Source organism: Doryrhamphus excisus, chromosome 13, assembly GCF_030265055.1.
Source record: "Doryrhamphus excisus isolate RoL2022-K1 chromosome 13, RoL_Dexc_1.0, whole genome shotgun sequence".
Classification (NCBI taxonomy): domain Eukaryota; kingdom Metazoa; phylum Chordata; class Actinopteri; order Syngnathiformes; family Syngnathidae; genus Doryrhamphus; species Doryrhamphus excisus.
Genome location: NC_080478.1, coordinates 2,998,121 through 3,003,120, shown reverse-complemented (window position 1 = coordinate 3,003,120; position 5,000 = coordinate 2,998,121). Strand labels below are relative to the sequence as shown.

The 5,000-nt window shown below is 52.2% G+C and overlaps 15 non-coding genes and 8 pseudogenes across 15 annotated transcripts in view; all 23 read left to right on the top strand.

Moving 5' to 3' along the window:
- Nucleotides 1–109, top strand: part of LOC131100097 (5S ribosomal RNA) — a 119-nt gene extending 10 nt beyond the window's left edge. The window contains exon 1 of the ribosomal RNA XR_009118864.1: nucleotides 1–109. This exon is cut by the window's left edge and continues 10 nt beyond it. This is a non-coding gene — a ribosomal RNA (5S ribosomal RNA).
- A 111-nt stretch (nucleotides 110–220) lies between these two features.
- Nucleotides 221–329, top strand: LOC131101106 (5S ribosomal RNA; annotated as a pseudogene).
- A 111-nt stretch (nucleotides 330–440) lies between these two features.
- On the top strand, nucleotides 441–559 carry LOC131097257 (5S ribosomal RNA). Its single transcript, XR_009116167.1, has one exon. It is a non-coding gene; the product is annotated as a 5S ribosomal RNA (ribosomal RNA).
- Nucleotides 560–671: 112 nt separating this feature from the next.
- On the top strand, nucleotides 672–790 carry LOC131142511 (5S ribosomal RNA). The gene has a single exon (XR_009132641.1). It is a non-coding gene; the product is annotated as a 5S ribosomal RNA (ribosomal RNA).
- A 112-nt stretch (nucleotides 791–902) lies between these two features.
- On the top strand, nucleotides 903–1,011 carry LOC131141567 (5S ribosomal RNA; annotated as a pseudogene).
- A 112-nt stretch (nucleotides 1,012–1,123) lies between these two features.
- LOC131142373 (5S ribosomal RNA) lies at nucleotides 1,124–1,232 on the top strand (annotated as a pseudogene).
- A 112-nt stretch (nucleotides 1,233–1,344) lies between these two features.
- LOC131143059 (5S ribosomal RNA) lies at nucleotides 1,345–1,463 on the top strand. The gene has a single exon (XR_009133113.1). It is a non-coding gene; the product is annotated as a 5S ribosomal RNA (ribosomal RNA).
- A 112-nt stretch (nucleotides 1,464–1,575) lies between these two features.
- LOC131143150 (5S ribosomal RNA) lies at nucleotides 1,576–1,694 on the top strand. Its single transcript, XR_009133203.1, has one exon. It is a non-coding gene; the product is annotated as a 5S ribosomal RNA (ribosomal RNA).
- A 112-nt stretch (nucleotides 1,695–1,806) lies between these two features.
- LOC131099006 (5S ribosomal RNA) lies at nucleotides 1,807–1,925 on the top strand. Its single transcript, XR_009117849.1, has one exon. It is a non-coding gene; the product is annotated as a 5S ribosomal RNA (ribosomal RNA).
- Nucleotides 1,926–2,037: 112 nt separating this feature from the next.
- LOC131142886 (5S ribosomal RNA) lies at nucleotides 2,038–2,156 on the top strand. The gene has a single exon (XR_009132948.1). It is a non-coding gene; the product is annotated as a 5S ribosomal RNA (ribosomal RNA).
- A 112-nt stretch (nucleotides 2,157–2,268) lies between these two features.
- On the top strand, nucleotides 2,269–2,387 carry LOC131098932 (5S ribosomal RNA). The gene has a single exon (XR_009117778.1). It is a non-coding gene; the product is annotated as a 5S ribosomal RNA (ribosomal RNA).
- A 112-nt stretch (nucleotides 2,388–2,499) lies between these two features.
- On the top strand, nucleotides 2,500–2,608 carry LOC131142463 (5S ribosomal RNA; annotated as a pseudogene).
- Nucleotides 2,609–2,720: 112 nt separating this feature from the next.
- Nucleotides 2,721–2,829, top strand: LOC131142458 (5S ribosomal RNA; annotated as a pseudogene).
- A 112-nt stretch (nucleotides 2,830–2,941) lies between these two features.
- Nucleotides 2,942–3,060, top strand: LOC131142500 (5S ribosomal RNA). Its single transcript, XR_009132639.1, has one exon. It is a non-coding gene; the product is annotated as a 5S ribosomal RNA (ribosomal RNA).
- A 112-nt stretch (nucleotides 3,061–3,172) lies between these two features.
- Nucleotides 3,173–3,281, top strand: LOC131100623 (5S ribosomal RNA; annotated as a pseudogene).
- A 112-nt stretch (nucleotides 3,282–3,393) lies between these two features.
- Nucleotides 3,394–3,512, top strand: LOC131100145 (5S ribosomal RNA). Its single transcript, XR_009118910.1, has one exon. It is a non-coding gene; the product is annotated as a 5S ribosomal RNA (ribosomal RNA).
- A 112-nt stretch (nucleotides 3,513–3,624) lies between these two features.
- On the top strand, nucleotides 3,625–3,743 carry LOC131098112 (5S ribosomal RNA). The gene has a single exon (XR_009116993.1). It is a non-coding gene; the product is annotated as a 5S ribosomal RNA (ribosomal RNA).
- Nucleotides 3,744–3,854: 111 nt separating this feature from the next.
- On the top strand, nucleotides 3,855–3,963 carry LOC131101105 (5S ribosomal RNA; annotated as a pseudogene).
- Nucleotides 3,964–4,075: 112 nt separating this feature from the next.
- On the top strand, nucleotides 4,076–4,194 carry LOC131097467 (5S ribosomal RNA). Its single transcript, XR_009116371.1, has one exon. It is a non-coding gene; the product is annotated as a 5S ribosomal RNA (ribosomal RNA).
- Nucleotides 4,195–4,305: 111 nt separating this feature from the next.
- LOC131101104 (5S ribosomal RNA) lies at nucleotides 4,306–4,414 on the top strand (annotated as a pseudogene).
- A 112-nt stretch (nucleotides 4,415–4,526) lies between these two features.
- Nucleotides 4,527–4,645, top strand: LOC131141640 (5S ribosomal RNA). Its single transcript, XR_009132555.1, has one exon. It is a non-coding gene; the product is annotated as a 5S ribosomal RNA (ribosomal RNA).
- A 111-nt stretch (nucleotides 4,646–4,756) lies between these two features.
- On the top strand, nucleotides 4,757–4,875 carry LOC131097456 (5S ribosomal RNA). The gene has a single exon (XR_009116360.1). It is a non-coding gene; the product is annotated as a 5S ribosomal RNA (ribosomal RNA).
- Nucleotides 4,876–4,987: 112 nt separating this feature from the next.
- LOC131143149 (5S ribosomal RNA) overlaps nucleotides 4,988–5,000 on the top strand; it is a 119-nt gene continuing 106 nt past the window's right edge. The window contains exon 1 of the ribosomal RNA XR_009133202.1: nucleotides 4,988–5,000. This exon is cut by the window's right edge and continues 106 nt beyond it. This is a non-coding gene — a ribosomal RNA (5S ribosomal RNA).

The window sequence follows — 5,000 nt, the reverse complement described above, 5'->3', positions numbered from 1 at the left end:
ATACTACCCTGAAAACGCCCGATCTCGTCTGATCTCGGAAGCTAAGCAGGGGCGGGCCTGGTTAGTACTTGGATGGGAGACCGCCTGGGAATACCAGGTGCTGTAAGCTTTTTATGGTTTCTGCTCTAGCCTGACAGCAGAGGGCGCTGTTTGACACTTTTTGCTGGATCTAGTTTGGCCTGCGTCGCCTTCAAATAAGATCTTTTCAGTTGTCCTGGCAGCTTACGGCCATACTACCCTGAAAACGCCCGATCTCGGAAGCTAAGCAGGGGCGGGCCTGGTTAGTACTTGGATGGGAGACCGCCTGTGAATACCAGGTGCTGTAAGCTTTTTATGGTTTCTGCTCTAGCCTGACAGCAGAGGGCGCTGTTTGACACTTTTTGCTTGATCTAGTTTGGCCTGCGTCGCCTTCAAATAAGATCTTTTCAGTTGTCCTGGCAGCTTACGGCCATACCACCCTGAAAACGCCTGAGCTCGTCCGGTCTCGGAAGCTAAGCAGGGGCGGGCCTGGTTAGTACTTGGATGGGAGACCGCCTGGGAATACCAGGTGCTGTAAGCTTTTTATGGTTTCTGCTCTAGCCTGACAGCAGAGGGCGCTGTTTGACACTTTTTGCTGGAGTCTAGTTTGGCCTGCGTCGCCTTCAAATAGGATCTTTTCAGTTGATGTGGCAGCTTACGGCCATACTACCCTGAAAACGCCCGATCTCGTCCGATCTCGGAAGCTAAGCAGGGGCGGGCCTGGTTAGTACTTGGATGGGAGACCGCCTGGGAATACCAGGTGTTGTAAGCTTTTCATGGTTTCTGCTCTTGCCTGACAGCAGAGGGCGCTGTTTGACATGTTTTGCTGGAGTCTAGTTTGGCCTGCGTCACCTTCAAATAGGATTTTTTCAGTTGACCTGGCAGCTTACGGCCATACTACCCTGAAAACGCCCGATCTCGGAAGCTAAGCAGGGGCGGGCCTGGTTAGTACTTGGATGGGAGACCGCCTGGGATTACCAGGTGCTGTAAGCTTTTTATGGTTTCTGCTCTTGCCTGACAGCAGAGGGCGCTGTTTGACACTTTTTGCTTGAGTCTAGTTTGGCCTGCGTCTTCTTCAAATAGGATCTTTTCAGTTGTCCTGGCAGCTTACGGCCATACTATCCTGAAAACGCCCGATCTCGGAAGCTAAGCAGGGGCGGGCCTGGTTAGTACTTGGATGGGAGACGGCCTGTGAATACCAGGTGCTGTAAGCTTTTTATGGTTTCTGCTCTTGCCTGACAGCAGAGGGCGCTGTTTGACACTTTTTGCTGTAGTCTAGTTTGGCCTGCGTCACCTTCAAATAGGATCTTTTCAGTTGACCTGGCAGCTTACGGCCATACTACCCTGAAAATGCCCGATCTCGTCCGATCTCGGAAGCTAAGCAGGGGCGGGCCTGGTTAGTACTTGGATGGGAAACCGCCTGGGAATACCAGGTGCTGTAAGCTTTTCATGGTTTCTGCTCTTGCCTGACAGCAGAGGGCGCTGTTTGACACTTTTTGCTGGAGTCTAGTTCGGCCTGCGTCTTCTTCAAATAGGATCTTTTCAGTTGCCCTGGCAGCTTACGGCCATACTACCCTGAAAAAGCCCGATCTCGTCCGATCTCGGAAGCTAAGCAGGGGCGGGCCTGGTTAGTACTTGGATGGGAGACCGCCTGGGAATACCAGGTGCTGTAAGCTTTTTATGGTTTCTGCTCTTGCCTGACAGCAGAGGGCGCTGTTTTACACTTTTTGCTGGAGTCTAGTTTGGCCTGCGTTGCCTTCAAATAGGATGTTTTCAGTTGCCCTTGCAGCTTACGGCCATACTACCCTGAAAACGCCCGATCTCGTCCGATCTCGGAAGCTGAGCAGGGGTGGGCCTGGTTAGTACTTGGATGGGAGACCGCCTGGGATTACCAGGTGCTGTAAGCTTTTTATGGTTTCTGCTCTTGCCTGACAGCAGAGGGCGCTGTTTGACACTTTTTGCTGGAGTCGAGTTTGGCCTGCGTCTTCTTCAAATAGGATCTTTTCAGTTGACCTGGCAGCTTATGGCCATACTACCTTGAAAACGCCCGATCTCGTCCGATCTCGGAAGCTAAGCAGGGGCGGGCCTGGTTAGTACTTGGATGGGAGACCGCCTGGGAATACCAGGTGCTGTAAGCTTTTTATGGTTTCTGCTCTTGCCTGACAGCAGAGGGCGCTGTTTGACCCTTTTTGCTGGAGTCTAGTTTGGCCTGCGTCACCTTCAAATAGGATCTTTTCAGTTGACCTGGCAGCTTACGGCCATACTACCCTTAAAACGCCTGATCTCGTCCGATCTCGGAAGCTAAGCAGGGGCGGGCCTGGTTAGTGCTTGGATGGGAGACCGCCTGGGAATACCAGGTGCTGTAAGCTTTTTATGGTTTCTGCTCTTTCCTGACAGCAGAGGGCGCTGTTTGACACTTTTTGCTGGAGTCCAGTTTGGCCTGCGTCGCCTTCAAATAGGATCTTTTCAGTTGATCTGGCAGCTTACGGCCATACTACCCTGAAAACGCCCGATCTCGGAAGCTAATCAGGGGCGGTCCTGGTTAGTACTTGGATGGGAGACCGCCTGGGATTACCAGGTGCTGTAAGCTTTTTATGGTTTCTGCTCTTGCCTGACAGCAGAGGGCGCTGTTTGACACTTTTTGCTGGAGTCTAGTTTGGCCTGCGTCGCCTTCAAATAAGATCTTTTCAGTTGTCCTGGCAGCTTACGGCCATACTACCCTGAAAACGCCCGATCTCGGAAGCTAAGCAGGGGCGGGCCTGGTTAGTACTTGGATGGGAGACAGCCTGGGATTACCAGGTGCTGTAAGCTTTTTATGGTTTCTGCTCTTGCCTGACAGCAGAGGGCGCTGTTTGACACTTTTTGCTGGAGTCTAGTTTGGCCTGCGTCTTCTTCAAATAGGATCTTTTCAGTTGATGTGGCAGCTTACGGCCATACTACCCTGAAAACGCCCGATCTCGTCCGATCTCGGAAGCTAAGCAGGGGCGGGCCTGGTTAGTACTTGGATGGGAGACCGCCTGGGAATACCAGGTGTTGTAAGCTTTTCATGGTTTCTGCTCTTGCCTGACAGCAGAGGGCGCTGTTTGACATGTTTTGCTGGAGTCTAGTTTGGCCTGCGTCACCTTCAAATAGGATCTTTTCAGTTGACCTGGCAGCTTACGGCCATACTACCCTGAAAACGCCCGATCTCGGAAGCTAAGCAGGGGCGGGCCTGGTTAGTACTTGGATGGGAGACCGCCTGGGAATACCAGGTGCTGTAAGCTTTTTATGGTTTCTGCTCTTGCCTGACAGCAGAGGGCGCTGTTTGACATGTTTTGCTGGAGTCTAGTTTGGCCTGCGTCACCTTCAAATAGGATCTTTTCAGTTGACCTGGCAGCTTACGGCCATACTACCTTGAAAACGCCCGATCTCGTCCGATCTCAGAGGCTAAGCAGGGGCGGGCCTGGTTAGTACTTGAATGGGAGACCGACTGGGAATACCAGGTGCTGTAAGCTTTTTATGGTTTCTGCTCTTGCCTAACAGCAGAGGGCGCTGTTTGACACTTTTTGCTGGAGTCTAGTTTGGCCTGCGTCGCCTTCAAATAGGATCTTTTCAGTTGACCTGGCAGCTTACGGCCATACTACACTGAAAACGCCCGGTCTCGTCCGATCTCGGAAGCTAAGCAGGGGCGGGCCTGGTTAGTACTTGGATGGGAGACCGCCTGGGAATACCAGGTGCTGTAAGCTTTTTATGGTTTCTGCTCTAGCCTGACAGCAGAGGGCGCTGTTTGACACTTTTTGCTGGATCTAGTTTGGCCTGCGTCGCCTTCAAATAAGATCTTTTCAGTTGTCCTGGCAGCTTACGGCCATACTACCCTGAAAACGCCCGATCTCGGAAGCTAAGCAGGGGCGGGCCTGGTTAGTACTTGGATGGGAGACCGCCTGTGAATACCAGGTGCTGTAAGCTTTTTATGGTTTCTGCTCTTGCCTGACAGCAGAGGGCGCTGTTTGACACTTTTTGCTGTAGTCTAGTTTGGCCTGCGTCACCTTCAAATAGGATCTTTTCAGTTGACCTGGCAGCTTACGGCCATACTACCCTGAAAACGCCCGATCTCGTCCGATCTCGGAAGCTAAGCAGGGGCGGGCCTGGTTAGTACTTGGATGGGAGACCGCCTGGGAATACCAGGTGCTGTAAGCTTTTTATGGTTTCTGCTCTAGCCTGACAGCAGAGGGCGCTGTTTGACACTTTTTGCTGGATCTAGTTTGGCCTGGGTCGCCTTCAAATAAGATCTTTTCAGTTGTCCTGGCAGCTTACGGCCATACTACCCTGAAAACGCCCGATCTCGGAAGCTAAGCAGGGGCGGGCCTGGTTAGTACTTGGATGGGAGACCGCCTGTGAATACCAGGTGCTGTAAGCTTTTTATGGTTTCTGCTCTTGCCTGACAGCAGAGGGCGCTGTTTGACACTTTTTGCTGTAGTCTAGTTTGGCCTGCGTCACCTTCAAATAGGATCTTTTCAGTTGACCTGGCAGCTTACGGCCATACTACCCTGAAAATGCCCGATCTCGTCCGATCTCGGAAGCTAAGCAGGGGCGGGCCTGGTTAGTACTTGGATGGGAGACCGCCTGGGAATACCAGGTGCTGTAAGCTTTTTATGGTTTCTGCTCTAGCCTGACAGCAGAGGGCGCTGTTTGACACTTTTTGCTGGATCTAGTTTGGCCTGGGTCGCCTTCAAATAAGATCTTTTCAGTTGTCCTGGCAGCTTACGGCCATACTACCCTGAAAACGCCCGATCTCGTCCGATCTCGGAAGCTAAGCAGGGGCGGGCCTGGTTAGTACTTGGATGGGAGACCGCCTGGGAATACCAGGTGCTGTAAGCTTTTCATGGTTTCTGCTCTTGCCTGACAGCAGAGGGCGCTGTTTGACACTTTTTGCTGGAGTCTAGTTTGGCCTGCGTCTTCTTCAAATAGGATCTTTTCAGTTGCCCTGGCAGCTTACGGCCATA